Source organism: Siphateles boraxobius, unplaced genomic scaffold (genome assembly GCF_051911475.1).
Source record: "Siphateles boraxobius isolate OS27281-9 unplaced genomic scaffold, OSU_SipBor_1 77, whole genome shotgun sequence".
NCBI lineage: Eukaryota > Metazoa > Chordata > Actinopteri > Cypriniformes > Leuciscidae > Siphateles > Siphateles boraxobius.
In genome coordinates, this window is record NW_027509205.1 from 51,665 (window position 1) to 76,128 (window position 24,464).

At 40.6% G+C, this 24,464-nt stretch overlaps 61 non-coding genes across 61 annotated transcripts; all 61 read right to left on the reverse strand.

The window, feature by feature from the left end:
• Positions 1-137: 137 nt before the first annotated feature.
• Positions 138-256, reverse strand: LOC143726509 (5S ribosomal RNA). The gene has a single exon (XR_013198750.1). It is a non-coding gene; the product is annotated as a 5S ribosomal RNA (ribosomal RNA).
• Positions 257-418: 162 nt separating this feature from the next.
• On the reverse strand, positions 419-537 carry LOC143726510 (5S ribosomal RNA). The gene has a single exon (XR_013198751.1). It is a non-coding gene; the product is annotated as a 5S ribosomal RNA (ribosomal RNA).
• A 370-nt stretch (positions 538-907) lies between these two features.
• On the reverse strand, positions 908-1,026 carry LOC143726246 (5S ribosomal RNA). The gene has a single exon (XR_013198498.1). It is a non-coding gene; the product is annotated as a 5S ribosomal RNA (ribosomal RNA).
• A 161-nt stretch (positions 1,027-1,187) lies between these two features.
• LOC143726511 (5S ribosomal RNA) lies at positions 1,188-1,306 on the reverse strand. Its single transcript, XR_013198752.1, has one exon. It is a non-coding gene; the product is annotated as a 5S ribosomal RNA (ribosomal RNA).
• A 372-nt stretch (positions 1,307-1,678) lies between these two features.
• LOC143726512 (5S ribosomal RNA) lies at positions 1,679-1,797 on the reverse strand. The gene has a single exon (XR_013198753.1). It is a non-coding gene; the product is annotated as a 5S ribosomal RNA (ribosomal RNA).
• A 162-nt stretch (positions 1,798-1,959) lies between these two features.
• Positions 1,960-2,078, reverse strand: LOC143726514 (5S ribosomal RNA). The gene has a single exon (XR_013198755.1). It is a non-coding gene; the product is annotated as a 5S ribosomal RNA (ribosomal RNA).
• A 363-nt stretch (positions 2,079-2,441) lies between these two features.
• Positions 2,442-2,560, reverse strand: LOC143726515 (5S ribosomal RNA). Its single transcript, XR_013198756.1, has one exon. It is a non-coding gene; the product is annotated as a 5S ribosomal RNA (ribosomal RNA).
• Positions 2,561-2,721: 161 nt separating this feature from the next.
• Positions 2,722-2,840, reverse strand: LOC143726516 (5S ribosomal RNA). Its single transcript, XR_013198757.1, has one exon. It is a non-coding gene; the product is annotated as a 5S ribosomal RNA (ribosomal RNA).
• Positions 2,841-3,203: 363 nt separating this feature from the next.
• LOC143726517 (5S ribosomal RNA) lies at positions 3,204-3,322 on the reverse strand. Its single transcript, XR_013198758.1, has one exon. It is a non-coding gene; the product is annotated as a 5S ribosomal RNA (ribosomal RNA).
• Positions 3,323-3,484: 162 nt separating this feature from the next.
• LOC143726518 (5S ribosomal RNA) lies at positions 3,485-3,603 on the reverse strand. The gene has a single exon (XR_013198759.1). It is a non-coding gene; the product is annotated as a 5S ribosomal RNA (ribosomal RNA).
• A 363-nt stretch (positions 3,604-3,966) lies between these two features.
• On the reverse strand, positions 3,967-4,085 carry LOC143726519 (5S ribosomal RNA). The gene has a single exon (XR_013198760.1). It is a non-coding gene; the product is annotated as a 5S ribosomal RNA (ribosomal RNA).
• A 162-nt stretch (positions 4,086-4,247) lies between these two features.
• LOC143726531 (5S ribosomal RNA) lies at positions 4,248-4,366 on the reverse strand. The gene has a single exon (XR_013198771.1). It is a non-coding gene; the product is annotated as a 5S ribosomal RNA (ribosomal RNA).
• Positions 4,367-4,729: 363 nt separating this feature from the next.
• On the reverse strand, positions 4,730-4,848 carry LOC143726354 (5S ribosomal RNA). The gene has a single exon (XR_013198603.1). It is a non-coding gene; the product is annotated as a 5S ribosomal RNA (ribosomal RNA).
• A 373-nt stretch (positions 4,849-5,221) lies between these two features.
• LOC143726542 (5S ribosomal RNA) lies at positions 5,222-5,340 on the reverse strand. Its single transcript, XR_013198782.1, has one exon. It is a non-coding gene; the product is annotated as a 5S ribosomal RNA (ribosomal RNA).
• Positions 5,341-5,502: 162 nt separating this feature from the next.
• Positions 5,503-5,621, reverse strand: LOC143726553 (5S ribosomal RNA). Its single transcript, XR_013198793.1, has one exon. It is a non-coding gene; the product is annotated as a 5S ribosomal RNA (ribosomal RNA).
• Positions 5,622-5,991: 370 nt separating this feature from the next.
• On the reverse strand, positions 5,992-6,110 carry LOC143726248 (5S ribosomal RNA). The gene has a single exon (XR_013198500.1). It is a non-coding gene; the product is annotated as a 5S ribosomal RNA (ribosomal RNA).
• A 161-nt stretch (positions 6,111-6,271) lies between these two features.
• Positions 6,272-6,390, reverse strand: LOC143726564 (5S ribosomal RNA). Its single transcript, XR_013198807.1, has one exon. It is a non-coding gene; the product is annotated as a 5S ribosomal RNA (ribosomal RNA).
• A 372-nt stretch (positions 6,391-6,762) lies between these two features.
• Positions 6,763-6,881, reverse strand: LOC143726577 (5S ribosomal RNA). The gene has a single exon (XR_013198819.1). It is a non-coding gene; the product is annotated as a 5S ribosomal RNA (ribosomal RNA).
• A 162-nt stretch (positions 6,882-7,043) lies between these two features.
• LOC143726589 (5S ribosomal RNA) lies at positions 7,044-7,162 on the reverse strand. Its single transcript, XR_013198830.1, has one exon. It is a non-coding gene; the product is annotated as a 5S ribosomal RNA (ribosomal RNA).
• Positions 7,163-7,525: 363 nt separating this feature from the next.
• Positions 7,526-7,644, reverse strand: LOC143726600 (5S ribosomal RNA). Its single transcript, XR_013198841.1, has one exon. It is a non-coding gene; the product is annotated as a 5S ribosomal RNA (ribosomal RNA).
• A 161-nt stretch (positions 7,645-7,805) lies between these two features.
• Positions 7,806-7,924, reverse strand: LOC143726612 (5S ribosomal RNA). The gene has a single exon (XR_013198852.1). It is a non-coding gene; the product is annotated as a 5S ribosomal RNA (ribosomal RNA).
• A 363-nt stretch (positions 7,925-8,287) lies between these two features.
• Positions 8,288-8,406, reverse strand: LOC143726624 (5S ribosomal RNA). Its single transcript, XR_013198863.1, has one exon. It is a non-coding gene; the product is annotated as a 5S ribosomal RNA (ribosomal RNA).
• A 162-nt stretch (positions 8,407-8,568) lies between these two features.
• On the reverse strand, positions 8,569-8,687 carry LOC143726637 (5S ribosomal RNA). The gene has a single exon (XR_013198874.1). It is a non-coding gene; the product is annotated as a 5S ribosomal RNA (ribosomal RNA).
• Positions 8,688-9,050: 363 nt separating this feature from the next.
• On the reverse strand, positions 9,051-9,169 carry LOC143726648 (5S ribosomal RNA). The gene has a single exon (XR_013198885.1). It is a non-coding gene; the product is annotated as a 5S ribosomal RNA (ribosomal RNA).
• A 162-nt stretch (positions 9,170-9,331) lies between these two features.
• On the reverse strand, positions 9,332-9,450 carry LOC143726660 (5S ribosomal RNA). Its single transcript, XR_013198896.1, has one exon. It is a non-coding gene; the product is annotated as a 5S ribosomal RNA (ribosomal RNA).
• Positions 9,451-9,813: 363 nt separating this feature from the next.
• On the reverse strand, positions 9,814-9,932 carry LOC143726355 (5S ribosomal RNA). Its single transcript, XR_013198604.1, has one exon. It is a non-coding gene; the product is annotated as a 5S ribosomal RNA (ribosomal RNA).
• Positions 9,933-10,304: 372 nt separating this feature from the next.
• On the reverse strand, positions 10,305-10,423 carry LOC143726672 (5S ribosomal RNA). The gene has a single exon (XR_013198908.1). It is a non-coding gene; the product is annotated as a 5S ribosomal RNA (ribosomal RNA).
• A 162-nt stretch (positions 10,424-10,585) lies between these two features.
• LOC143726684 (5S ribosomal RNA) lies at positions 10,586-10,704 on the reverse strand. Its single transcript, XR_013198919.1, has one exon. It is a non-coding gene; the product is annotated as a 5S ribosomal RNA (ribosomal RNA).
• A 369-nt stretch (positions 10,705-11,073) lies between these two features.
• Positions 11,074-11,192, reverse strand: LOC143726249 (5S ribosomal RNA). Its single transcript, XR_013198501.1, has one exon. It is a non-coding gene; the product is annotated as a 5S ribosomal RNA (ribosomal RNA).
• A 161-nt stretch (positions 11,193-11,353) lies between these two features.
• LOC143726697 (5S ribosomal RNA) lies at positions 11,354-11,472 on the reverse strand. The gene has a single exon (XR_013198931.1). It is a non-coding gene; the product is annotated as a 5S ribosomal RNA (ribosomal RNA).
• Positions 11,473-11,844: 372 nt separating this feature from the next.
• Positions 11,845-11,963, reverse strand: LOC143726709 (5S ribosomal RNA). The gene has a single exon (XR_013198943.1). It is a non-coding gene; the product is annotated as a 5S ribosomal RNA (ribosomal RNA).
• A 162-nt stretch (positions 11,964-12,125) lies between these two features.
• Positions 12,126-12,244, reverse strand: LOC143726721 (5S ribosomal RNA). Its single transcript, XR_013198955.1, has one exon. It is a non-coding gene; the product is annotated as a 5S ribosomal RNA (ribosomal RNA).
• Positions 12,245-12,607: 363 nt separating this feature from the next.
• LOC143726733 (5S ribosomal RNA) lies at positions 12,608-12,726 on the reverse strand. The gene has a single exon (XR_013198966.1). It is a non-coding gene; the product is annotated as a 5S ribosomal RNA (ribosomal RNA).
• A 161-nt stretch (positions 12,727-12,887) lies between these two features.
• Positions 12,888-13,006, reverse strand: LOC143726744 (5S ribosomal RNA). Its single transcript, XR_013198977.1, has one exon. It is a non-coding gene; the product is annotated as a 5S ribosomal RNA (ribosomal RNA).
• A 372-nt stretch (positions 13,007-13,378) lies between these two features.
• Positions 13,379-13,497, reverse strand: LOC143726757 (5S ribosomal RNA). The gene has a single exon (XR_013198990.1). It is a non-coding gene; the product is annotated as a 5S ribosomal RNA (ribosomal RNA).
• Positions 13,498-13,869: 372 nt separating this feature from the next.
• LOC143726769 (5S ribosomal RNA) lies at positions 13,870-13,988 on the reverse strand. Its single transcript, XR_013199001.1, has one exon. It is a non-coding gene; the product is annotated as a 5S ribosomal RNA (ribosomal RNA).
• A 162-nt stretch (positions 13,989-14,150) lies between these two features.
• LOC143726780 (5S ribosomal RNA) lies at positions 14,151-14,269 on the reverse strand. Its single transcript, XR_013199012.1, has one exon. It is a non-coding gene; the product is annotated as a 5S ribosomal RNA (ribosomal RNA).
• Positions 14,270-14,642: 373 nt separating this feature from the next.
• Positions 14,643-14,761, reverse strand: LOC143726793 (5S ribosomal RNA). Its single transcript, XR_013199023.1, has one exon. It is a non-coding gene; the product is annotated as a 5S ribosomal RNA (ribosomal RNA).
• Positions 14,762-15,124: 363 nt separating this feature from the next.
• Positions 15,125-15,243, reverse strand: LOC143726805 (5S ribosomal RNA). Its single transcript, XR_013199034.1, has one exon. It is a non-coding gene; the product is annotated as a 5S ribosomal RNA (ribosomal RNA).
• A 162-nt stretch (positions 15,244-15,405) lies between these two features.
• Positions 15,406-15,524, reverse strand: LOC143726817 (5S ribosomal RNA). Its single transcript, XR_013199046.1, has one exon. It is a non-coding gene; the product is annotated as a 5S ribosomal RNA (ribosomal RNA).
• Positions 15,525-15,887: 363 nt separating this feature from the next.
• Positions 15,888-16,006, reverse strand: LOC143726829 (5S ribosomal RNA). The gene has a single exon (XR_013199057.1). It is a non-coding gene; the product is annotated as a 5S ribosomal RNA (ribosomal RNA).
• A 162-nt stretch (positions 16,007-16,168) lies between these two features.
• Positions 16,169-16,287, reverse strand: LOC143726841 (5S ribosomal RNA). Its single transcript, XR_013199068.1, has one exon. It is a non-coding gene; the product is annotated as a 5S ribosomal RNA (ribosomal RNA).
• Positions 16,288-16,650: 363 nt separating this feature from the next.
• Positions 16,651-16,769, reverse strand: LOC143726356 (5S ribosomal RNA). Its single transcript, XR_013198605.1, has one exon. It is a non-coding gene; the product is annotated as a 5S ribosomal RNA (ribosomal RNA).
• A 362-nt stretch (positions 16,770-17,131) lies between these two features.
• Positions 17,132-17,250, reverse strand: LOC143726853 (5S ribosomal RNA). Its single transcript, XR_013199079.1, has one exon. It is a non-coding gene; the product is annotated as a 5S ribosomal RNA (ribosomal RNA).
• A 162-nt stretch (positions 17,251-17,412) lies between these two features.
• LOC143726864 (5S ribosomal RNA) lies at positions 17,413-17,531 on the reverse strand. The gene has a single exon (XR_013199090.1). It is a non-coding gene; the product is annotated as a 5S ribosomal RNA (ribosomal RNA).
• A 372-nt stretch (positions 17,532-17,903) lies between these two features.
• On the reverse strand, positions 17,904-18,022 carry LOC143726876 (5S ribosomal RNA). The gene has a single exon (XR_013199101.1). It is a non-coding gene; the product is annotated as a 5S ribosomal RNA (ribosomal RNA).
• Positions 18,023-18,394: 372 nt separating this feature from the next.
• Positions 18,395-18,513, reverse strand: LOC143726887 (5S ribosomal RNA). The gene has a single exon (XR_013199112.1). It is a non-coding gene; the product is annotated as a 5S ribosomal RNA (ribosomal RNA).
• Positions 18,514-18,675: 162 nt separating this feature from the next.
• Positions 18,676-18,794, reverse strand: LOC143726900 (5S ribosomal RNA). The gene has a single exon (XR_013199123.1). It is a non-coding gene; the product is annotated as a 5S ribosomal RNA (ribosomal RNA).
• Positions 18,795-19,166: 372 nt separating this feature from the next.
• On the reverse strand, positions 19,167-19,285 carry LOC143726911 (5S ribosomal RNA). Its single transcript, XR_013199134.1, has one exon. It is a non-coding gene; the product is annotated as a 5S ribosomal RNA (ribosomal RNA).
• Positions 19,286-19,657: 372 nt separating this feature from the next.
• Positions 19,658-19,776, reverse strand: LOC143726923 (5S ribosomal RNA). Its single transcript, XR_013199145.1, has one exon. It is a non-coding gene; the product is annotated as a 5S ribosomal RNA (ribosomal RNA).
• A 162-nt stretch (positions 19,777-19,938) lies between these two features.
• LOC143726936 (5S ribosomal RNA) lies at positions 19,939-20,057 on the reverse strand. The gene has a single exon (XR_013199157.1). It is a non-coding gene; the product is annotated as a 5S ribosomal RNA (ribosomal RNA).
• Positions 20,058-20,421: 364 nt separating this feature from the next.
• LOC143726947 (5S ribosomal RNA) lies at positions 20,422-20,540 on the reverse strand. The gene has a single exon (XR_013199168.1). It is a non-coding gene; the product is annotated as a 5S ribosomal RNA (ribosomal RNA).
• Positions 20,541-20,701: 161 nt separating this feature from the next.
• LOC143726958 (5S ribosomal RNA) lies at positions 20,702-20,820 on the reverse strand. The gene has a single exon (XR_013199179.1). It is a non-coding gene; the product is annotated as a 5S ribosomal RNA (ribosomal RNA).
• Positions 20,821-21,192: 372 nt separating this feature from the next.
• LOC143726969 (5S ribosomal RNA) lies at positions 21,193-21,311 on the reverse strand. Its single transcript, XR_013199190.1, has one exon. It is a non-coding gene; the product is annotated as a 5S ribosomal RNA (ribosomal RNA).
• A 372-nt stretch (positions 21,312-21,683) lies between these two features.
• Positions 21,684-21,802, reverse strand: LOC143726980 (5S ribosomal RNA). The gene has a single exon (XR_013199201.1). It is a non-coding gene; the product is annotated as a 5S ribosomal RNA (ribosomal RNA).
• Positions 21,803-21,964: 162 nt separating this feature from the next.
• On the reverse strand, positions 21,965-22,083 carry LOC143726992 (5S ribosomal RNA). The gene has a single exon (XR_013199212.1). It is a non-coding gene; the product is annotated as a 5S ribosomal RNA (ribosomal RNA).
• Positions 22,084-22,455: 372 nt separating this feature from the next.
• On the reverse strand, positions 22,456-22,574 carry LOC143727003 (5S ribosomal RNA). Its single transcript, XR_013199223.1, has one exon. It is a non-coding gene; the product is annotated as a 5S ribosomal RNA (ribosomal RNA).
• Positions 22,575-22,946: 372 nt separating this feature from the next.
• Positions 22,947-23,065, reverse strand: LOC143726339 (5S ribosomal RNA). The gene has a single exon (XR_013198588.1). It is a non-coding gene; the product is annotated as a 5S ribosomal RNA (ribosomal RNA).
• A 363-nt stretch (positions 23,066-23,428) lies between these two features.
• On the reverse strand, positions 23,429-23,547 carry LOC143727014 (5S ribosomal RNA). The gene has a single exon (XR_013199228.1). It is a non-coding gene; the product is annotated as a 5S ribosomal RNA (ribosomal RNA).
• Positions 23,548-23,709: 162 nt separating this feature from the next.
• On the reverse strand, positions 23,710-23,828 carry LOC143727026 (5S ribosomal RNA). Its single transcript, XR_013199238.1, has one exon. It is a non-coding gene; the product is annotated as a 5S ribosomal RNA (ribosomal RNA).
• A 363-nt stretch (positions 23,829-24,191) lies between these two features.
• On the reverse strand, positions 24,192-24,310 carry LOC143727038 (5S ribosomal RNA). The gene has a single exon (XR_013199249.1). It is a non-coding gene; the product is annotated as a 5S ribosomal RNA (ribosomal RNA).
• Positions 24,311-24,464: the final 154 nt, after the last annotated feature.

A 24,464-nucleotide genomic window follows, 5' to 3' on the forward strand; every position in this document is an offset into this window, starting at 1 on the left:
TAGACCATTAGTGAAGAAGACTAAGAAGAACTTTTGAAAAAACTCAAACTCTTTCATGCTTTCTGAAGAATCTCAGAGACTTTTTAAGGCTTTTTGAAGCTCAGGCACTCTTTTTTTTTTTTTTTTTTTTTTTTAAAAGCTTACAGCACCTGGTATTCCCAGGCGGTCTCCCATCCAAGTACTAACCAGGCCCGACCCTGCTTAGCTTCCGAGATCAGACGAGATCGGGCGTGCCCAAGGTGGTATGGCCGTAAGCGAAAACTGCTGCCAAAATTGGGCTATTTAAAAGGTTAGACCATTAGTGAAGAAAACTAAGAACAACTTTTGAAAAAACTCAAACTCTTTCATGCTTTCTGAAGAATCTCAGAGACTTTTTAAGGCTTTTTGAAGCTCAGGCACTCTTTTTTTTTTTTAAAAAAGCTTACAGCACCTGGTATTCCCAGGCGGTCTCCCATCCAAGTACTAACCAGGCCCGACCCTGCTTAGCTTCCGAGATCAGACGAGATCGGGCGTGCCCAAGGTGGTATGGCCGTAAGCGAAAACTGCTGCCAAAATTGGGCTATTTAAAAGGTTAGACCATTAGTGAAGAAAACTAAGAACAACTTTTGAAAAAACTCAAACTCTTTCATGCTTTCTGAAGAATCTCAGAGACTTTTTAAGGGTTTTTGAAGAAGCTCAGGGACTCTTTTTTTTTTTTCTTAAAAAAGCTTACAACACCTAGTATTCCCATGCGGCCTCCCATCCAAGTACTAACCAGGCCTTATTTAAAAGCTTAGACCATTAGTGAAGAAGACTAAGAAGAACTTTTGAAAAAACTCAAACTCTTTCATGCTTTCTGAAGAATCTCAGAGACTTTTTAAGGCTTTTTGAAGCTCAGGCACTCTTTTTTTTTTTTTTTTTTTTTTAAAGATTACAGCACCTGGTATTCCCAGGCGGTCTCCCATCCAAGTACTAACCAGGCCCGACCCTGCTTAGCTTCCGAGATCAGACGAGATCGGGCGTGCCCAAGGTGGTATGGCCGTAAGCGAATACTGCTGCCAAAATTGGGCTATTTAAAAGGTTAGACCATTAGTGAAGAAAACTAAGAACAACTTTTGAAAAAACTCAAACTCTTTCATGCTTTCTGAAGAATCTCAGAGACTTTTTAAGGCTTTTTGAAGCTCAGGCACTCTTTTTTTTTTTTTAAAAGCTTACAGCACCTGGTATTCCCAGGCGGTCTCCCATCCAAGTACTAACCAGGCCCGACCCTGCTTAGCTTCCGAGATCAGACGAGATCGGGCGTGCCCAAGGTGGTATGGCCGTAAGCTAAAACTGCTGCCAAAATTGGGCTATTTAAAAGGTTAGACCATTAGTGAAGAAAACTAAGAACAACTTTTGAAAAAACTCAAGCTCTTTCATGCTTTCTGAAGAATCTCAGAGACTTTTTAAGGCTTTTTGAAGAAGCTCAGGGACTCTTTTTTTTTTTTCTTAAAAAAGCTTACAACACCTAGTATTCCCATGCGGCCTCCCATCCAAGTACTAACCAGGCCTTATTTAAAAGCTTAGACCATTAGTGAAGAAGACTAAGAAGAACTTTTGAAAAAACTCAAACTCTTTCATGCTTTCTGAAGAATCTCAGAGACTTTTTAAGGCTTTTTGAAGCTCAGGCACTCTTTTTTTTTTATTTTTTTTTTTTAAAAGCTTACAGCACCTGGTATTCCCAGGCGGTCTCCCATCCAAGTACTAACCAGGCCCGACCCTGCTTAGCTTCCGAGATCAGACGAGATCGGGCGTGCCCAAGGTGGTATGGCCGTAAGCGAAAACTGCTGCCAAAATTGGGCTATTTAAAAGGTTAGACCATTAGTGAAGAAAACTAAGAACAACTTTTGAAAAAACTCAAACTCTTTCATGCTTTCTGAAGAATCTCAGAGACTTTTTAAGGCTTTTTGAAGCTCAGGGACTCTTTTTTTTTTTTTTAAAAGCTTACAGCACCTGGTATTCCCAGGCGGTCTCCCATCCAAGTACTAACCAGGCCCGACCCTGCTTAGCTTCCGAGATCAGACGAGATCGGGCGTGCCCAAGGTGGTATGGCCGTAAGCTAAAACTGCTGCCAAAATTGGGCTATTTAAAAGGTTAGACCATTAGTGAAGAAAACTAAGAACAACTTTTGAAAAAACTCAAGCTCTTTCTTGCTTTCTGAAGAATCTCAGAGACTTTTTAAGGCTTTTTGAAGAAGCTCAGGTACTCTTTTTTTTTTTTCTTAAAAAAGCTTACAACACCTAGTATTCCCATGCGCCCTCCCATCCAAGTACTAACCAGGCCTTATTTAAAAGCTTAGACCATTAGTGAAGAAGACTAAGAAGAACTTTTGAAAAAACTCAAACTCTTTCATGCTTTCTGAAGAATCTCAGAGACTTTTTAAGGCTTTTTGAAGCTCAGGGACTCTTTTTTTTTTTTTTAAAAGCTTACAGCACCTGGTATTCCCAGGCGGTCTCCCATCCAAGTACTAACCAGGCCCGACCCTGCTTAGCTTCCGAGATCAGACGAGATCGGGCGTGCCCAAGGTGGTATGGCCGTAAGCGAATACTGCTGCCAAAATTGGGCTATTTAAAAGGTTAGACCATTAGTGAAGAAAACTAAGAACAACTTTTGAAAAAACTCAAACTCTTTCATGCTTTCTGAAGAATCTCAGAGACTTTTTAAGGCTTTTTGAAGCTCAGGCACTCTTTTTTTTTTTTAAAAAGCTTACAGCACCTGGTATTCCCAGGCGGTCTCCCATCCAAGTACTAACCAGGCCCGACCCTGCTTAGCTTCCGAGATCAGACGAGATCGGGCGTGCCCAAGGTGGTATGGCCGTAAGCGAAAACTGCTGCCAAAATTGGGCTATTTAAAAGGTTAGACCATTAGTGAAGAAAACTAAGAACAACTTTTGAAAAAACTCAAACTCTTTCATGCTTTCTGAAGAATCTCAGAGACTTTTTAAGGGTTTTTGAAGAAGCTCAGGGACTCTTTTTTTTTTTTCTTAAAAAAGCTTACAACACCTAGTATTCCCATGCGGCCTCCCATCCAAGTACTAACCAGGCCTTATTTAAAAGCTTAGACCATTAGTGAAGAAGACTAAGAAGAACTTTTGAAAAAACTCAAACTCTTTCATGCTTTCTGAAGAATCTCAGAGACTTTTTAAGGCTTTTTGAAGCTCAGGGACTCTTTTTTTTTTTTTTAAAAGCTTACAGCACCTGGTATTCCCAGGCGGTCTCCCATCCAAGTACTAACCAGGCCCGACCCTGCTTAGCTTCCGAGATCAGACGAGATCGGGCGTGCCCAAGGTGGTATGGCCGTAAGCGAATACTGCTGCCAAAATTGGGCTATTTAAAAGGTTAGACCATTAGTGAAGAAAACTAAGAACAACTTTTGAAAAAACTCAAACTCTTTCATGCTTTCTGAAGAATCTCAGAGACTTTTTAAGGCTTTTTGAAGCTCAGGCACTCTTTTTTTTTTTTTTAAAAGCTTACAGCACCTGGTATTCCCAGGCGGTCTCCCATCCAAGTACTAACCAGGCCCGACCCTGCTTAGCTTCCGAGATCAGACGAGATCGGGCGTGCCCAAGGTGGTATGGCCGTAAGCTAAAACTGCTGCCAAAATTGGGCTATTTAAAAGGTTAGACCATTAGTGAAGAAAACTAAGAACAACTTTTGAAAAAACTCAAGCTCTTTCATGCTTTCTGAAGAATCTCAGAGACTTTTTAAGGCTTTTTGAAGAAGCTCAGGGACTCTTTTTTTTTTTTCTTAAAAAAGCTTACAACACCTAGTATTCCCATGCGGCCTCCCATCCAAGTACTAACCAGGCCTTATTTAAAAGCTTAGACCATTAGTGAAGAAGACTAAGAAGAACTTTTGAAAAAACTCAAACTCTTTCATGCTTTCTGAAGAATCTCAGAGACTTTTTAAGGCTTTTTGAAGCTCAGGGACTCTTTTTTTTTTTTTTAAAAGCTTACAGCACCTGGTATTCCCAGGCGGTCTCCCATCCAAGTACTAACCAGGCCCGACCCTGCTTAGCTTCCGAGATCAGACGAGATCGGGCGTGCCCAAGGTGGTATGGCCGTAAGCGAATACTGCTGCCAAAATTGGGCTATTTAAAAGGTTAGACCATTAGTGAAGAAAACTAAGAACAACTTTTGAAAAAACTCAAACTCTTTCATGCTTTCTGAAGAATCTCAGAGACTTTTTAAGGCTTTTTGAAGCTCAGGCACTCTTTTTTTTTTTTTTAAAAGCTTACAGCACCTGGTATTCCCAGGCGGTCTCCCATCCAAGTACTAACCAGGCCCGACCCTGCTTAGCTTCCGAGATCAGACGAGATCGGGCGTGCCCAAGGTGGTATGGCCGTAAGCGAAAACTGCTGCCAAAATTGGGCTATTTAAAAGGTTAGACCATTAGTGAAGAAAACTAAGAACAACTTTTGAAAAAACTCAAACTCTTTCATGCTTTCTGAAGAATCTCAGAGACTTTTTAAGGGTTTTTGAAGAAGCTCAGGGACTCTTTTTTTTTTTTCTTAAAAAAGCTTACAACACCTAGTATTCCCATGCGGCCTCCCATCCAAGTACTAACCAGGCCTTATTTAAAAGCTTAGACCATTAGTGAAGAAGACTAAGAAGAACTTTTGAAAAAACTCAAACTCTTTCATGCTTTCTGAAGAATCTCAGAGACTTTTTAAGGCTTTTTGAAGCTCAGGCACTCTTTTTTTTTTTTTTAAAAGCTTACAGCACCTGGTATTCCCAGGCGGTCTCCCATCCAAGTACTAACCAGGCCCGACCCTGCTTAGCTTCCGAGATCAGACGAGATCGGGCGTGCCCAAGGTGGTATGGCCTTAAGCGAAAACTGCTGCCAAAATTGGGCTATTTAAAAGGTTAGACCATTAGTGAAGAAAACTAAGAACAACTTTTGAAAAAACTCAAACTCTTTCATGCTTTCTGAAGAATCTCAGAGACTTTTTAAGGGTTTTTGAAGAAGCTCAGGGACTCTTTTTTTTTTTTCTTAAAAAAGCTTACAACACCTAGTATTCCCATGCGGCCTCCCATCCAAGTACTAACCAGGCCTTATTTAAAAGCTTAGACCATTAGTGAAGAAGACTAAGAAGAACTTTTGAAAAAACTCAAACTCTTTCATGCTTTCTGAAGAATCTCAGAGACTTTTTAAGGCTTTTTGAAGCTCAGGCACTCTTTTTTTTTTTTTTTTTTTTTTTTAAAAGCTTACAGCACCTGGTATTCCCAGGCGGTCTCCCATCCAAGTACTAACCAGGCCCGACCCTGCTTAGCTTCCGAGATCAGACGAGATCGGGCGTGCCCAAGGTGGTATGGCCGTAAGCGAAAACTGCTGCCAAAATTGGGCTATTTAAAAGGTTAGACCATTAGTGAAGAAAACTAAGAACAACTTTTGAAAAAACTCAAACTCTTTCATGCTTTCTGAAGAATCTCAGAGACTTTTTAAGGCTTTTTGAAGCTCAGGCACTCTTTTTTTTTTTTAAAAAAGCTTACAGCACCTGGTATTCCCAGGCGGTCTCCCATCCAAGTACTAACCAGGCCCGACCCTGCTTAGCTTCCGAGATCAGACGAGATCGGGCGTGCCCAAGGTGGTATGGCCGTAAGCGAAAACTGCTGCCAAAATTGGGCTATTTAAAAGGTTAGACCATTAGTGAAGAAAACTAAGAACAACTTTTGAAAAAACTCAAACTCTTTCATGCTTTCTGAAGAATCTCAGAGACTTTTTAAGGGTTTTTGAAGAAGCTCAGGGACTCTTTTTTTTTTTTCTTAAAAAAGCTTACAACACCTAGTATTCCCATGCGGCCTCCCATCCAAGTACTAACCAGGCCTTATTTAAAAGCTTAGACCATTAGTGAAGAAGACTAAGAAGAACTTTTGAAAAAACTCAAACTCTTTCATGCTTTCTGAAGAATCTCAGAGACTTTTTAAGGCTTTTTGAAGCTCAGGCACTCTTTTTTTTTTTTTTTTTTTTTTAAAGATTACAGCACCTGGTATTCCCAGGCGGTCTCCCATCCAAGTACTAACCAGGCCCGACCCTGCTTAGCTTCCGAGATCAGACGAGATCGGGCGTGCCCAAGGTGGTATGGCCGTAAGCGAATACTGCTGCCAAAATTGGGCTATTTAAAAGGTTAGACCATTAGTGAAGAAAACTAAGAACAACTTTTGAAAAAACTCAAACTCTTTCATGCTTTCTGAAGAATCTCAGAGACTTTTTAAGGCTTTTTGAAGCTCAGGCACTCTTTTTTTTTTTTTAAAAGCTTACAGCACCTGGTATTCCCAGGCGGTCTCCCATCCAAGTACTAACCAGGCCCGACCCTGCTTAGCTTCCGAGATCAGACGAGATCGGGCGTGCCCAAGGTGGTATGGCCGTAAGCTAAAACTGCTGCCAAAATTGGGCTATTTAAAAGGTTAGACCATTAGTGAAGAAAACTAAGAACAACTTTTGAAAAAACTCAAGCTCTTTCATGCTTTCTGAAGAATCTCAGAGACTTTTTAAGGCTTTTTGAAGAAGCTCAGGGACTCTTTTTTTTTTTTCTTAAAAAAGCTTACAACACCTAGTATTCCCATGCGGCCTCCCATCCAAGTACTAACCAGGCCTTATTTAAAAGCTTAGACCATTAGTGAAGAAGACTAAGAAGAACTTTTGAAAAAACTCAAACTCTTTCATGCTTTCTGAAGAATCTCAGAGACTTTTTAAGGCTTTTTGAAGCTCAGGCACTCTTTTTTTTTTATTTTTTTTTTTTAAAAGCTTACAGCACCTGGTATTCCCAGGCGGTCTCCCATCCAAGTACTAACCAGGCCCGACCCTGCTTAGCTTCCGAGATCAGACGAGATCGGGCGTGCCCAAGGTGGTATGGCCGTAAGCGAAAACTGCTGCCAAAATTGGGCTATTTAAAAGGTTAGACCATTAGTGAAGAAAACTAAGAACAACTTTTGAAAAAACTCAAACTCTTTCATGCTTTCTGAAGAATCTCAGAGACTTTTTAAGGCTTTTTGAAGCTCAGGGACTCTTTTTTTTTTTTTTAAAAGCTTACAGCACCTGGTATTCCCAGGCGGTCTCCCATCCAAGTACTAACCAGGCCCGACCCTGCTTAGCTTCCGAGATCAGACGAGATCGGGCGTGCCCAAGGTGGTATGGCCGTAAGCTAAAACTGCTGCCAAAATTGGGCTATTTAAAAGGTTAGACCATTAGTGAAGAAAACTAAGAACAACTTTTGAAAAAACTCAAGCTCTTTCTTGCTTTCTGAAGAATCTCAGAGACTTTTTAAGGCTTTTTGAAGAAGCTCAGGGACTCTTTTTTTTTTTTCTTAAAAAAGCTTACAACACCTAGTATTCCCATGCGCCCTCCCATCCAAGTACTAACCAGGCCTTATTTAAAAGCTTAGACCATTAGTGAAGAAGACTAAGAAGAACTTTTGAAAAAACTCAAACTCTTTCATGCTTTCTGAAGAATCTCAGAGACTTTTTAAGGCTTTTTGAAGCTCAGGGACTCTTTTTTTTTTTTTTAAAAGCTTACAGCACCTGGTATTCCCAGGCGGTCTCCCATCCAAGTACTAACCAGGCCCGACCCTGCTTAGCTTCCGAGATCAGACGAGATCGGGCGTGCCCAAGGTGGTATGGCCGTAAGCGAATACTGCTGCCAAAATTGGGCTATTTAAAAGGTTAGACCATTAGTGAAGAAAACTAAGAACAACTTTTGAAAAAACTCAAACTCTTTCATGCTTTCTGAAGAATCTCAGAGACTTTTTAAGGCTTTTTGAAGCTCAGGCACTCTTTTTTTTTTTTAAAAAGCTTACAGCACCTGGTATTCCCAGGCGGTCTCCCATCCAAGTACTAACCAGGCCCGACCCTGCTTAGCTTCCGAGATCAGACGAGATCGGGCGTGCCCAAGGTGGTATGGCCGTAAGCGAAAACTGCTGCCAAAATTGGGCTATTTAAAAGGTTAGACCATTAGTGAAGAAAACTAAGAACAACTTTTGAAAAAACTCAAACTCTTTCATGCTTTCTGAAGAATCTCAGAGACTTTTTAAGGGTTTTTGAAGAAGCTCAGGGACTCTTTTTTTTTTTTCTTAAAAAAGCTTACAACACCTAGTATTCCCATGCGGCCTCCCATCCAAGTACTAACCAGGCCTTATTTAAAAGCTTAGACCATTAGTGAAGAAGACTAAGAAGAACTTTTGAAAAAACTCAAACTCTTTCATGCTTTCTGAAGAATCTCAGAGACTTTTTAAGGCTTTTTGAAGCTCAGGGACTCTTTTTTTTTTTTTTAAAAGCTTACAGCACCTGGTATTCCCAGGCGGTCTCCCATCCAAGTACTAACCAGGCCCGACCCTGCTTAGCTTCCGAGATCAGACGAGATCGGGCGTGCCCAAGGTGGTATGGCCGTAAGCGAATACTGCTGCCAAAATTGGGCTATTTAAAAGGTTAGACCATTAGTGAAGAAAACTAAGAACAACTTTTGAAAAAACTCAAACTCTTTCATGCTTTCTGAAGAATCTCAGAGACTTTTTAAGGCTTTTTGAAGCTCAGGCACTCTTTTTTTTTTTTTTAAAAGCTTACAGCACCTGGTATTCCCAGGCGGTCTCCCATCCAAGTACTAACCAGGCCCGACCCTGCTTAGCTTCCGAGATCAGACGAGATCGGGCGTGCCCAAGGTGGTATGGCCGTAAGCTAAAACTGCTGCCAAAATTGGGCTATTTAAAAGGTTAGACCATTAGTGAAGAAAACTAAGAACAACTTTTGAAAAAACTCAAGCTCTTTCATGCTTTCTGAAGAATCTCAGAGACTTTTTAAGGCTTTTTGAAGAAGCTCAGGGACTCTTTTTTTTTTTTCTTAAAAAAGCTTACAACACCTAGTATTCCCATGCGGCCTCCCATCCAAGTACTAACCAGGCCTTATTTAAAAGCTTAGACCATTAGTGAAGAAGACTAAGAAGAACTTTTGAAAAAACTCAAACTCTTTCATGCTTTCTGAAGAATCTCAGAGACTTTTTAAGGCTTTTTGAAGCTCAGGGACTCTTTTTTTTTTTTTTAAAAGCTTACAGCACCTGGTATTCCCAGGCGGTCTCCCATCCAAGTACTAACCAGGCCCGACCCTGCTTAGCTTCCGAGATCAGACGAGATCGGGCGTGCCCAAGGTGGTATGGCCGTAAGCGAATACTGCTGCCAAAATTGGGCTATTTAAAAGGTTAGACCATTAGTGAAGAAAACTAAGAACAACTTTTGAAAAAACTCAAACTCTTTCATGCTTTCTGAAGAATCTCAGAGACTTTTTAAGGCTTTTTGAAGCTCAGGCACTCTTTTTTTTTTTTTTAAAAGCTTACAGCACCTGGTATTCCCAGGCGGTCTCCCATCCAAGTACTAACCAGGCCCGACCCTGCTTAGCTTCCGAGATCAGACGAGATCGGGCGTGCCCAAGGTGGTATGGCCGTAAGCGAAAACTGCTGCCAAAATTGGGCTATTTAAAAGGTTAGACCATTAGTGAAGAAAACTAAGAACAACTTTTGAAAAAACTCAAACTCTTTCATGCTTTCTGAAGAATCTCAGAGACTTTTTAAGGGTTTTTGAAGAAGCTCAGGGACTCTTTTTTTTTTTTCTTAAAAAAGCTTACAACACCTAGTATTCCCATGCGGCCTCCCATCCAAGTACTAACCAGGCCTTATTTAAAAGCTTAGACCATTAGTGAAGAAGACTAAGAAGAACTTTTGAAAAAACTCAAACTCTTTCATGCTTTCTGAAGAATCTCAGAGACTTTTTAAGGCTTTTTGAAGCTCAGGCACTCTTTTTTTTTTTTTTAAAAGCTTACAGCACCTGGTATTCCCAGGCGGTCTCCCATCCAAGTACTAACCAGGCCCGACCCTGCTTAGCTTCCGAGATCAGACGAGATCGGGCGTGCCCAAGGTGGTATGGCCTTAAGCGAAAACTGCTGCCAAAATTGGGCTATTTAAAAGGTTAGACCATTAGTGAAGAAAACTAAGAACAACTTTTGAAAAAACTCAAACTCTTTCATGCTTTCTGAAGAATCTCAGAGACTTTTTAAGGGTTTTTGAAGAAGCTCAGGGACTCTTTTTTTTTTTTCTTAAAAAAGCTTACAACACCTAGTATTCCCATGCGGCCTCCCATCCAAGTACTAACCAGGCCTTATTTAAAAGCTTAGACCATTAGTGAAGAAGACTAAGAAGAACTTTTGAAAAAACTCAAACTCTTTCATGCTTTCTGAAGAATCTCAGAGACTTTTTAAGGCTTTTTGAAGCTCAGGCACTCTTTTTTTTTTTTTTTTTTTTTTTAAAAGCTTACAGCACCTGGTATTCCCAGGCGGTCTCCCATCCAAGTACTAACCAGGCCCGACCCTGCTTAGCTTCCGAGATCAGACGAGATCGGGCGTGCCCAAGGTGGTATGGCCGTAAGCGAAAACTGCTGCCAAAATTGGGCTATTTAAAAGGTTAGACCATTAGTGAAGAAAACTAAGAACAACTTTTGAAAAAACTCAAACTCTTTCATGCTTTCTGAAGAATCTCAGAGACTTTTTAAGGCTTTTTGAAGCTCAGGCACTCTTTTTTTTTTTTAAAAAAGCTTACAGCACCTGGTATTCCCAGGCGGTCTCCCATCCAAGTACTAACCAGGCCCGACCCTGCTTAGCTTCCGAGATCAGACGAGATCGGGCGTGCCCAAGGTGGTATGGCCGTAAGCGAAAACTGCTGCCAAAATTGGGCTATTTAAAAGGTTAGACCATTAGTGAAGAAAACTAAGAACAACTTTTGAAAAAACTCAAACTCTTTCATGCTTTCTGAAGAATCTCAGAGACTTTTTAAGGGTTTTTGAAGAAGCTCAGGGACTCTTTTTTTTTTTCTTAAAAAAGCTTACAACACCTAGTATTCCCATGCGGCCTCCCATCCAAGTACTAACCAGGCCTTATTTAAAAGCTTAGACCATTAGTGAAGAAGACTAAGAAGAACTTTTGAAAAAACTCAAACTCTTTCATGCTTTCTGAAGAATCTCAGAGACTTTTTAAGGCTTTTTGAAGCTCAGGCACTCTTTTTTTTTTTTTTTTTTTTTTAAAGATTACAGCACCTGGTATTCCCAGGCGGTCTCCCATCCAAGTACTAACCAGGCCCGACCCTGCTTAGCTTCCGAGATCAGACGAGATCGGGCGTGCCCAAGGTGGTATGGCCGTAAGCGAATACTGCTGCCAAAATTGGGCTATTTAAAAGGTTAGACCATTAGTGAAGAAAACTAAGAACAACTTTTGAAAAAACTCAAACTCTTTCATGCTTTCTGAAGAATCTCAGAGACTTTTTAAGGCTTTTTGAAGCTCAGGCACTCTTTTTTTTTTTTTAAAAGCTTACAGCACCTGGTATTCCCAGGCGGTCTCCCATCCAAGTACTAACCAGGCCCGACCCTGCTTAGCTTCCGAGATCAGACGAGATCGGGCGTGCCCAAGGTGGTATGGCCGTAAGCTAAAACTGCTGCCAAAATTGGGCTATTTAAAAGGTTAGACCATTAGTGAAGAAAACTAAGAACAACTTTTGAAAAAACTCAAGCTCTTTCATGCTTTCTGAAGAATCTCAGAGACTTTTTAAGGCTTTTTGAAGAAGCTCAGGGACTCTTTTTTTTTTTTCTTAAAAAAGCTTACAACACCTAGTATTCCCATGCGGCCTCCCATCCAAGTACTAACCAGGCCTTATTTAAAAGCTTAGACCATTAGTGAAGAAGACTAAGAAGAACTTTTGAAAAAACTCAAACTCTTTCATGCTTTCTGAAGAATCTCAGAGACTTTTTAAGGCTTTTTGAAGCTCAGGCACTCTTTTTTTTTTATTTTATTTTTTTAAAAGCTTACAGCACCTGGTATTCCCAGGCGGTCTCCCATCCAAGTACTAACCAGGCCCGACCCTGCTTAGCTTCCGAGATCAGACGAGATCGGGCGTGCCCAAGGTGGTATGGCCGTAAGCGAAAACTGCTGCCAAAATTGGGCTATTTAAAAGGTTAGACCATTAGTGAAGAAAACTAAGAACAACTTTTGAAAAAACTCAAACTCTTTCATGCTTTCTGAAGAATCTCAGAGACTTTTTAAGGCTTTTTGAAGCTCAGGGACTCTTTTTTTTTTTTTTAAAAGCTTACAGCACCTGGTATTCCCAGGCGGTCTCCCATCCAAGTACTAACCAGGCCCGACCCTGCTTAGCTTCCGAGATCAGACGAGATCGGGCGTGCCCAAGGTGGTATGGCCGTAAGCTAAAACTGCTGCCAAAATTGGGCTATTTAAAAGGTTAGACCATTAGTGAAGAAAACTAAGAACAACTTTTGAAAAAACTCAAGCTCTTTCTTGCTTTCTGAAGAATCTCAGAGACTTTTTAAGGCTTTTTGAAGAAGCTCAGGGACTCTTTTTTTTTTTTCTTAAAAAAGCTTACAACACCTAGTATTCCCATGCGCCCTCCCATCCAAGTACTAACCAGGCCTTATTTAAAAGCTTAGACCATTAGTGAAGAAGACTAAGAAGAACTTTTGAAAAAACTCAAACTCTTTCATGCTTTCTGAAGAATCTCAGAGACTTTTTAAGGCTTTTTGAAGCTCAGGGACTCTTTTTTTTTTTTTTAAAAGCTTACAGCACCTGGTATTCCCAGGCGGTCTCCCATCCAAGTACTAACCAGGCCCGACCCTGCTTAGCTTCCGAGATCAGACGAGATCGGGCGTGCCCAAGGTGGTATGGCCGTAAGCGAATACTGCTGCCAAAATTGGGCTATTTAAAAGGTTAGACCATTAGTGAAGAAAACTAAGAACAACTTTTGAAAAAACTCAAACTCTTTCATGCTTTCTGAAGAATCTCAGAGACTTTTTAAGGCTTTTTGAAGCTCAGGCACTCTTTTTTTTTTTTAAAAAGCTTACAGCACCTGGTATTCCCAGGCGGTCTCCCATCCAAGTACTAACCAGGCCCGACCCTGCTTAGCTTCCGAGATCAGACGAGATCGGGCGTGCCCAAGGTGGTATGGCCGTAAGCGAAAACTGCTGCCAAAATTGGGCTATTTAAAAGGTTAGACCATTAGTGAAGAAAACTAAGAACAACTTTTGAAAAAACTCAAACTCTTTCATGCTTTCTGAAGAATCTCAGAGACTTTTTAAGGGTTTTTGAAGAAGCTCAGGGACTCTTTTTTTTTTTTCTTAAAAAAGCTTACAACACCTAGTATTCCCATGCGGCCTCCCATCCAAGTACTAACCAGGCCTTATTTAAAAGCTTAGACCATTAGTGAAGAAGACTAAGAAGAACTTTTGAAAAAACTCAAACTCTTTCATGCTTTCTGAAGAATCTCAGAGACTTTTTAAGGCTTTTTGAAGCTCAGGCACTCTTTTTTTTTTTTTTTTTTTTTTTAAAAGCTTACAGCACCTGGTATTCCCAGGCGGTCTCCCATCCAAGTACTAACCAGGCCCGACCCTGCTTAGCTTCCGAGATCAGACGAGATCGGGCGTGCCCAAGGTGGTATGGCCGTAAGCTAAAACTGCTGCCAAAATTGGGCTATTTAAAAGGTTAGACCATTAGTGAAGAAAACTAAGAACAACTTTTGAAAAAACTCAAGCTCTTTCATGCTTTCTGAAGAATCTCAGAGACTTTTTAAGGCTTTTTGAAGAAGCTCAGGGACTCTTTTTTTTTTTTCTTAAAAAAGCTTACAACACCTAGTATTCCCATGCGGCCTCCCATCCAAGTACTAACCAGGCCTTATTTAAAAGCTTAGACCATTAGTGAAGAAGACTAAGAAGAACTTTTGAAAAAACTCAAACTCTTTCATGCTTTCTGAAGAATCTCAGAGACTTTTTAAGGCTTTTTGAAGCTCAGGCACTCTTTTTTTTTTATTTTTTTTTTTTAAAAGCTTACAGCACCTGGTATTCCCAGGCGGTCTCCCATCCAAGTACTAACCAGGCCCGACCCTGCTTAGCTTCCGAGATCAGACGAGATCGGGCGTGCCCAAGGTGGTATGGCCGTAAGCGAAAACTGCTGCCAAAATTGGGCTATTTAAAAGGTTAGACCATTAGTGAAGAAAACTAAGAACAACTTTTGAAAAAACTCAAACTCTTTCATGCTTTCTGAAGAATCTCAGAGACTTTTTAAGGCTTTTTGAAGCTCAGGGACTCTTTTTTTTTTTTTTAAAAGCTTACAGCACCTGGTATTCCCAGGCGGTCTCCCATCCAAGTACTAACCAGGCCCGACCCTGCTTAGCTTCCGAGATCAGACGAGATCGGGCGTGCCCAAGGTGGTATGGCCGTAAGCTAAAACTGCTGCCAAAATTGGGCTATTTAAAAGGTTAGACCATTAGTGAAGAAAACTAAGAACAACTTTTGAAAAAACTCAAGCTCTTTCTTGCTTTCTGAAGAATCTCAGAGACTTTTTAAGGCTTTTTGAAGAAGCTCAGGGACTCTTTTTTTTTTTTCTTAAAAAAGCTTACAACACCTAGTATTCCCATGCGCCCTCCCATCCAAGTACTAACCAGGCCTTATTTAAAAGCTTAGACCATTAGTGAAGAAGACTAAGAAGAACTTTTGAAAAAACTCAAACTCTTTCATGCTTTCTGAAGAATCTCAGAGACTTTTTAAGGCTTTTTGAAGCTCAGGCACTCTTTTTTTTTTTTTTTTTTTTTTTTAAAAGCTTACAGCACCTGGTATTCCCAGGCGGTCTCCCATCCAAGTACTAACCAGGCCCGACCCTGCTTAGCTTCCGAGATCAGACGAGATCGGGCGTGCCCAAGGTGGTATGGCCGTAAGCTAAAACTGCTGCCAAAATTGGGCTATTTAAAAGGTTAGACCATTAGTGAAGAAAACTAAGAACAACTTTTGAAAAAACTCAAGCTCTTTCATGCTTTCTGAAGAATCTCAGAGACTTTTTAAGGCTTTTTGAAGAAGCTCAGGGACTCTTTTTTTTTTTTCTTAAAAAAGCTTACAACACCTAGTATTCCCATGCGGCCTCCCATCCAAGTACTAACCAGGCCTTATTTAAAAGCTTAGACCATTAGTGAAGAAGACTAAGAAGAACTTTTGAAAAAACTCAAACTCTTTCATGCTTTCTGAAGAATCTCAGAGACTTTTTAAGGCTTTTTGAAGCTCAGGGACTCTTTTTTTTTTTTTTAAAAGCTTACAGCACCTGGTATTCCCAGGCGGTCTCCCATCCAAGTACTAACCAGGCCCGACCCTGCTTAGCTTCCGAGATCAGACGAGATCGGGCGTGCCCAAGGTGGTATGGCCGTAAGCGAATACTGCTGCCAAAATTGGGCTATTTAAAAGGTTAGACCATTAGTGAAGAAAACTAAGAACAACTTTTGAAAAAACTCAAACTCTTTCATGCTTTCTGAAGAATCTCAGAGACTTTTTAAGGCTTTTTGAAGCTCAGGCACTCTTTTTTTTTTTTTTAAAAGCTTACAGCACCTGGTATTCCCAGGCGGTCTCCCATCCAAGTACTAACCAGGCCCGACCCTGCTTAGCTTCCGAGATCAGACGAGATCGGGCGTGCCCAAGGTGGTATGGCCGTAAGCTAAAACTGCTGCCAAAATTGGGCTATTTAAAAGGTTAGACCATTAGTGAAGAAAACTAAGAACAACTTTTGAAAAAACTCAAGCTCTTTCATGCTTTCTGAAGAATCTCAGAGACTTTTTAAGGCTTTTTGAAGAAGCTCAGGGACTCTTTTTTTTTTTTCTTAAAAAAGCTTACAACACCTAGTATTCCCATGCGGCCTCCCATCCAAGTACTAACCAGGCCTTATTTAAAAGCTTAGACCATTAGTGAAGAAGACTAAGAAGAACTTTTGAAAAAACTCAAACTCTTTCATGCTTTCTGAAGAATCTCAGAGACTTTTTAAGGCTTTTTGAAGCTCAGGGACTCTTTTTTTTTTTTTTAAAAGCTTACAGCACCTGGTATTCCCAGGCGGTCTCCCATCCAAGTACTAACCAGGCCCGACCCTGCTTAGCTTCCGAGATCAGACGAGATCGGGCGTGCCCAAGGTGGTATGGCCGTAAGCGAATACTGCTGCCAAAATTGGGCTATTTAAAAGGTTAGACCATTAGTGAAGAAAACTAAGAACAACTTTTGAAAAAACTCAAACTCTTTCATGCTTTCTGAAGAATCTCAGAGACTTTTTAAGGCTTTTTGAAGCTCAGGCACTCTTTTTTTTTTTTTTAAAAGCTTACAGCACCTGGTATTCCCAGGCGGTCTCCCATCCAAGTACTAACCAGGCCCGACCCTGCTTAGCTTCCGAGATCAGACGAGATCGGGCGTGCCCAAGGTGGTATGGCCGTAAGCGAAAACTGCTGCCAAAATTGGGCTATTTAAAAGGTTAGACCATTAGTGAAGAAAACTAAGAACAACTTTTGAAAAAACTCAAACTCTTTCATGCTTTCTGAAGAATCTCAGAGACTTTTTAAGGGTTTTTGAAGAAGCTCAGGGACTCTTTTTTTTTTTTCTTAAAAAAGCTTACAACACCTAGTATTCCCATGCGGCCTCCCATCCAAGTACTAACCAGGCCTTATTTAAAAGCTTAGACCATTAGTGAAGAAGACTAAGAAGAACTTTTGAAAAAACTCAAACTCTTTCATGCTTTCTGAAGAATCTCAGAGACTTTTTAAGGCTTTTTGAAGCTCAGGCACTCTTTTTTTTTTTTTTAAAAGCTTACAGCACCTGGTATTCCCAGGCGGTCTCCCATCCAAGTACTAACCAGGCCCGACCCTGCTTAGCTTCCGAGATCAGACGAGATCGGGCGTGCCCAAGGTGGTATGGCCTTAAGCGAAAACTGCTGCCAAAATTGGGCTATTTAAAAGGTTAGACCATTAGTGAAGAAAACTAAGAACAACTTTTGAAAAAACTCAAACTCTTTCATGCTTTCTGAAGAATCTCAGAGACTTTTTAAGGGTTTTTGAAGAAGCTCAGGGACTCTTTTTTTTTTTTCTTAAAAAAGCTTACAACACCTAGTATTCCCATGCGGCCTCCCATCCAAGTACTAACCAGGCCTTATTTAAAAGCTTAGACCATTAGTGAAGAAGACTAAGAAGAACTTTTGAAAAAACTCAAACTCTTTCATGCTTTCTGAAGAATCTCAGAGACTTTTTAAGGCTTTTTGAAGCTCAGGCACTCTTTTTTTTTTTTTAAAAGCTTACAGCACCTGGTATTCCCAGGCGGTCTCCCATCCAAGTACTAACCAGGCCCGACCCTGCTTAGCTTCCGAGATCAGACGAGATCGGGCGTGCCCAAGGTGGTATGGCCGTAAGCGAAAACTGCTGCCAAAATTGGGCTATTTAAAAGGTTAGACCATTAGTGAAGAAAACTAAGAACAACTTTTGAAAAAACTCAAACTCTTTCATGCTTTCTGAAGAATCTCAGAGACTTTTTAAGGCTTTTTGAAGCTCAGGCACTCTTTTTTTTTTTTTAAAAAGCTTACAGCACCTGGTATTCCCAGGCGGTCTCCCATCCAAGTACTAACCAGGCCCGACCCTGCTTAGCTTCCGAGATCAGACGAGATCGGGCGTGCCCAAGGTGGTATGGCCGTAAGCGAAAACTGCTGCCAAAATTGGGCTATTTAAAAGGTTAGACCATTAGTGAAGAAAACTAAGAACAACTTTTGAAAAAACTCAAACTCTTTCATGCTTTCTGAAGAATCTCAGAGACTTTTTAAGGGTTTTTGAAGAAGCTCAGGGACTCTTTTTTTTTTTTCTTAAAAAAGCTTACAACACCTAGTATTCCCATGCGGCCTCCCATCCAAGTACTAACCAGGCCTTATTTAAAAGCTTAGACCATTAGTGAAGAAGACTAAGAAGAACTTTTGAAAAAACTCAAACTCTTTCATGCTTTCTGAAGAATCTCAGAGACTTTTTAAGGCTTTTTGAAGCTCAGGCACTCTTTTTTTTTATTTTTTTTTTTTTAAAAGCTTACAGCACCTGGTATTCCCAGGCGGTCTCCCATCCAAGTACTAACCAGGCCCGACCCTGCTTAGCTTCCGAGATCAGACGAGATCGGGCGTGCCCAAGGTGGTATGGCCGTAAGCTAAAACTGCTGCCAAAATTGGGCTATTTAAAAGGTTAGACCATTAGTGAAGAAAACTAAGAACAACTTTTGAAAAAACTCAAGCTCTTTCATGCTTTCTGAAGAATCTCAGAGACTTTTTAAGGCTTTTTGAAGAAGCTCAGGGACTCTTTTTTTTTTTTCTTAAAAAAGCTTACAACACCTAGTATTCCCATGCGGCCTCCCATCCAAGTACTAACCAGGCCTTATTTAAAAGCTTAGACCATTAGTGAAGAAGACTAAGAAGAACTTTTGAAAAAACTCAAACTCTTTCATGCTTTCTGAAGAATCTCAGAGACTTTTTAAGGCTTTTTGAAGCTCAGGCACTCTTTTTTTTTTATTTTTTTTTTTTAAAAGCTTACAGCACCTGGTATTCCCAGGCGGTCTCCCATCCAAGTACTAACCAGGCCCGACCCTGCTTAGCTTCCGAGATCAGACGAGATCGGGCGTGCCCAAGGTGGTATGGCCGTAAGCGAAAACTGCTGCCAAAATTGGGCTATTTAAAAGGTTAGACCATTAGTGAAGAAAACTAAGAACAACTTTTGAAAAAACTCAAACTCTTTCATGCTTTCTGAAGAATCTCAGAGACTTTTTAAGGCTTTTTGAAGCTCAGGCACTCTTTTTTTTTTTTTAAAAAGCTTACAGCACCTGGTATTCCCAGGCGGTCTCCCATCCAAGTACTAACCAGGCCCGACCCTGCTTAGCTTCCGAGATCAGACGAGATCGGGCGTGCCCAAGGTGGTATGGCCGTAAGCGAAAACTGCTGCCAAAATTGGGCTATTTAAAAGGTTAGACCATTAGTGAAGAAAACTAAGAACAACTTTTGAAAAAACTCAAACTCTTTCATGCTTTCTGAAGAATCTCAGAGACTTTTTAAGGGTTTTTGAAGAAGCTCAGGGACTCTTTTTTTTTTTTCTTAAAAAAGCTTACAACACCTAGTATTCCCATGCGGCCTCCCATCCAAGTACTAACCAGGCCTTATTTAAAAGCTTAGACCATTAGTGAAGAAGACTAAGAAGAACTTTTGAAAAAACTCAAACTCTTTCATGCTTTCTGAAGAATCTCAGAGACTTTTTAAGGCTTTTTGAAGCTCAGGCACTCTTTTTTTTTATTTTTTTTTTTTTAAAAGCTTACAGCACCTGGTATTCCCAGGCGGTCTCCCATCCAAGTACTAACCAGGCCCGACCCTGCTTAGCTTCCGAGATCAGACGAGATCGGGCGTGCCCAAGGTGGTATGGCCGTAAGCTAAAACTGCTGCCAAAATTGGGCTATTTAAAAGGTTAGACCATTAGTGAAGAAAACTAAGAACAACTTTTGAAAAAACTCAAGCTCTTTCATGCTTTCTGAAGAATCTCAGAGACTTTTTAAGGCTTTTTGAAGAAGCTCAGGGACTCTTTTTTTTTTTTCTTAAAAAAGCTTACAACACCTAGTATTCCCATGCGGCCTCCCATCCAAGTACTAACCAGGCCTTATTTAAAAGCTTAGACCATTAGTGAAGAAGACTAAGAAGAACTTTTGAAAAAACTCAAACTCTTTCATGCTTTCTGAAGAATCTCAGAGACTTTTTAAGGCTTTTTGAAGCTCAGGCACTCTTTTTTTTTTATTTTTTTTTTTTAAAAGCTTACAGCACCTGGTATTCCCAGGCGGTCTCCCATCCAAGTACTAACCAGGCCCGACCCTGCTTAGCTTCCGAGATCAGACGAGATCGGGCGTGCCCAAGGTGGTATGGCCGTAAGCGAAAACTGCTGCCAAAATTGGGCTATTTAAAAGGTTAGACCATTAGTGAAGAAAACTAAGAACAACTTTTGAAAAAACTCAAACTCTTTCATGCTTTCTGAAGAATCTCAGAGACTTTTTAAGGCTTTTTGAAGCTCAGGGACTCTTTTTTTTTTTTTTAAAAGCTTACAGCACCTGGTATTCCCAGGCGGTCTCCCATCCAAGTACTAACCAGGCCCGACCCTGCTTAGCTTCCGAGATCAGACGAGATCGGGCGTGCCCAAGGTGGTATGGCCGTAAGCTAAAACTGCTGCCAAAATTGGGCTATTTAAAAGGTTAGACCATTAGTGAAGAAAACTAAGAACAACTTTTGAAAAAACTCAAGCTCTTTCTTGCTTTCTGAAGAATCTCAGAGACTTTTTAAGGCTTTTTGAAGAAGCTCAGGGACTCTTTTTTTTTTTTCTTAAAAAAGCTTACAACACCTAGTATTCCCATGCGCCCTCCCATCCAAGTACTAACCAGGCCTTATTTAAAAGCTTAGACCATTAGTGAAGAAGACTAAGAAGAACTTTTGAAAAAACTCAAACTCTTTCATGCTTTCTGAAGAATCTCAGAGACTTTTTAAGGCTTTTTGAAGCTCAGGGACTCTTTTTTTTTTTTTTTAAAAGCTTACAGCACCTGGTATTCCCAGGCGGTCTCCCATCCAAGTACTAACCAGGCCCGACCCTGCTTAGCTTCCGAGATCAGACGAGATCGGGCGTGCCCAAGGTGGTATGGCCGTAAGCGAATACTGCTGCCAAAATTGGGCTATTTAAAAGGTTAGACCATTAGTGAAGAAAACTAAGAACAACTTTTGAAAAAACTCAAACTCTTTCATGCTTTCTGAAGAATCTCAGAGACTTTTTAAGGCTTTTTGAAGCTCAGGCACTCTTTTTTTTTTTTAAAAAGCTTACAGCACCTGGTATTCCCAGGCGGTCTCCCATCCAAGTACTAACCAGGCCCGACCCTGCTTAGCTTCCGAGATCAGACGAGATCGGGCGTGCCCAAGGTGGTATGGCCGTAAGCGAAAACTGCTGCCAAAATTGGGCTATTTAAAAGGTTAGACCATTAGTGAAGAAAACTAAGAACAACTTTTGAAAAAACTCAAACTCTTTCATGCTTTCTGAAGAATCTCAGAGACTTTTTAAGGGTTTTTGAAGAAGCTCAGGGACTCTTTTTTTTTTTTCTTAAAAAAGCTTACAACACCTAGTATTCCCATGCGGCCTCCCATCCAAGTACTAACCAGGCCTTATTTAAAAGCTTAGACCATTAGTGAAGAAGACTAAGAAGAACTTTTGAAAAAACTCAAACTCTTTCATGCTTTCTGAAGAATCTCAGAGACTTTTTAAGGCTTTTTGAAGCTCAGGCACTCTTTTTTTTTTTTTTTTTTTTTTTAAAAGCTTACAGCACCTGGTATTCCCAGGCGGTCTCCCATCCAAGTACTAACCAGGCCCGACCCTGCTTAGCTTCCGAGATCAGACGAGATCGGGCGTGCCCAAGGTGGTATGGCCGTAAGCTAAAACTGCTGCCAAAATTGGGCTATTTAAAAGGTTAGACCATTAGTGAAGAAAACTAAGAACAACTTTTGAAAAAACTCAAGCTCTTTCATGCTTTCTGAAGAATCTCAGAGACTTTTTAAGGCTTTTTGAAGAAGCTCAGGGACTCTTTTTTTTTTTTCTTAAAAAAGCTTACAACACCTAGTATTCCCATGCGGCCTCCCATCCAAGTACTAACCAGGCCTTATTTAAAAGCTTAGACCATTAGTGAAGAAGACTAAGAAGAACTTTTGAAAAAACTCAAACTCTTTCATGCTTTCTGAAGAATCTCAGAGACTTTTTAAGGCTTTTTGAAGCTCAGGCACTCTTTTTTTTTTATTTTTTTTTTTTAAAAGCTTACAGCACCTGGTATTCCCAGGCGGTCTCCCATCCAAGTACTAACCAGGCCCGACCCTGCTTAGCTTCCGAGATCAGACGAGATCGGGCGTGCCCAAGGTGGTATGGCCGTAAGCGAAAACTGCTGCCAAAATTGGGCTATTTAAAAGGTTAGACCATTAGTGAAGAAAACTAAGAACAACTTTTGAAAAAACTCAAACTCTTTCATGCTTTCTGAAGAATCTCAGAGACTTTTTAAGGCTTTTTGAAGCTCAGGCACTCTTTTTTTTTTTTTAAAAAGCTTACAGCACCTGGTATTCCCAGGCGGTCTCCCATCCAAGTACTAACCAGGCCCGACCCTGCTTAGCTTCCGAGATCAGACGAGATCGGGCGTGCCCAAGGTGGTATGGCCGTAAGCGAAAACTGCTGCCAAAATTGGGCTATTTAAAAGGTTAGACCATTAGTGAAGAAAACTAAGAACAACTTTTGAAAAAACTCAAACTCTTTCATGCTTTCTGAAGAATCTCAGAGACTTTTTAAGGGTTTTTGAAGAAGCTCAGGGACTCTTTTTTTTTTTTCTTAAAAAAGCTTACAACACCTAGTATTCCCATGCGGCCTCCCATCCAAGTACTAACCAGGCCTTATTTAAAAGCTTAGACCATTAGTGAAGAAGACTAAGAAGAACTTTTGAAAAAACTCAAACTCTTTCATGCTTTCTGAAGAATCTCAGAGACTTTTTAAGGCTTTTTGAAGCTCAGGCACTCTTTTTTTTTATTTTTTTTTTTTTAAAAGCTTACAGCACCTGGTATTCCCAGGCGGTCTCCCATCCAAGTACTAACCAGGCCCGACCCTGCTTAGCTTCCGAGATCAGACGAGATCGGGCGTGCCCAAGGTGGTATGGCCGTAAGCTAAAACTGCTGCCAAAATTGGGCTATTTAAAAGGTTAGACCATTAGTGAAGAAAACTAAGAACAACTTTTGAAAAAACTCAAGCTCTTTCATGCTTTCTGAAGAATCTCAGAGACTTTTTAAGGCTTTTTGAAGAAGCTCAGGGACTCTTTTTTTTTTTTCTTAAAAAAGCTTACAACACCTAGTATTCCCATGCGGCCTCCCATCCAAGTACTAACCAGGCCTTATTTAAAAGCTTAGACCATTAGTGAAGAAGACTAAGAAGAACTTTTGAAAAAACTCAAACTCTTTCATGCTTTCTGAAGAATCTCAGAGACTTTTTAAGGCTTTTTGAAGCTCAGGCACTCTTTTTTTTTTATTTTTTTTTTTTAAAAGCTTACAGCACCTGGTATTCCCAGGCGGTCTCTCATCCAAGTACTAACCAGGCCCGACCCTGCTTAGCTTCCGAGATCAGACGAGATCGGGCGTGCCCAAGGTGGTATGGCCGTAAGCTAAAACTGCTGCCAAAATTGGGCTATTTAAAAGGTTAGACCATTAGTGAAGAAAACTAAGAACAACTTTTGAAAAAACTCAAGCTCTTTCATGCTTTCTGAAGAATCTCAGAGACTTTTTAAGGCTTTTTGAAGAAGCTCAGGGACTCTTTTTTTTTTTTCTTAAAAAAGCTTACAACACCTAGTATTCCCATGCGGCCTCCCATCCAAGTACTAACCAGGCCTTATTTAAAAGCTTAGACCATTAGTGAAGAAGACTAAGAAGAACTTTTGAAAAAACTCAAACTCTTTCATGCTTTCTGAAGAATCTCAGAGACTTTTTAAGGCTTTTTGAAGCTCAGGGACTCTTTTTTTTTTTTTTAAAAGCTTACAGCACCTGGTATTCCCAGGCGGTCTCCCATCCAAGTACTAACCAGGCCCGACCCTGCTTAGCTTCCGAGATCAGACGAGATCGGGCGTGCCCAAGGTGGTATGGCCGTAAGCGAATACTGCTGCCAAAATTGGGCTATTTAAAAGGTTAGACCATTAGTGAAGAAAACTAAGAACAACTTTTGAAAAAACTCAAACTCTTTCATGCTTTCTGAAGAATCTCAGAGACTTTTTAAGGCTTTTTGAAGCTCAGGCACTCTTTTTTTTTTTTTTAAAAGCTTACAGCACCTGGTATTCCCAGGCGGTCTCCCATCCAAGTACTAACCAGGCCCGACCCTGCTTAGCTTCCGAGATCAGACGAGATCGGGCGTGCCCAAGGTGGTATGGCCGTAAGCTAAAACTGCTGCCAAAATTGGGCTATTTAAAAGGTTAGACCATTAGTGAAGAAAACTAAGAACAACTTTTGAAAAAACTCAAGCTCTTTCATGCTTTCTGAAGAATCTCAGAGACTTTTTAAGGCTTTTTGAAGAAGCTCAGGGACTCTTTTTTTTTTTTCTTAAAAAAGCTTACAACACCTAGTATTCCCATGCGGCCTCCCATCCAAGTACTAACCAGGCCTTATTTAAAAGCTTAGACCATTAGTGAAGAAGACTAAGAAGAACTTTTGAAAAAACTCAAACTCTTTCATGCTTTCTGAAGAATCTCAGAGACTTTTTAAGGCTTTTTGAAGCTCAGGGACTCTTTTTTTTTTTTTTAAAAGCTTACAGCACCTGGTATTCCCAGGCGGTCTCCCATCCAAGTACTAACCAGGCCCGACCCTGCTTAGCTTCCGAGATCAGACGAGATCGGGCGTGCCCAAGGTGGTATGGCCGTAAGCGAATACTGCTGCCAAAATTGGGCTATTTAAAAGGTTAGACCATTAGTGAAGAAAACTAAGAACAACTTTTGAAAAAACTCAAACTCTTTCATGCTTTCTGAAGAATCTCAGAGACTTTTTAAGGCTTTTTGAAGCTCAGGCACTCTTTTTTTTT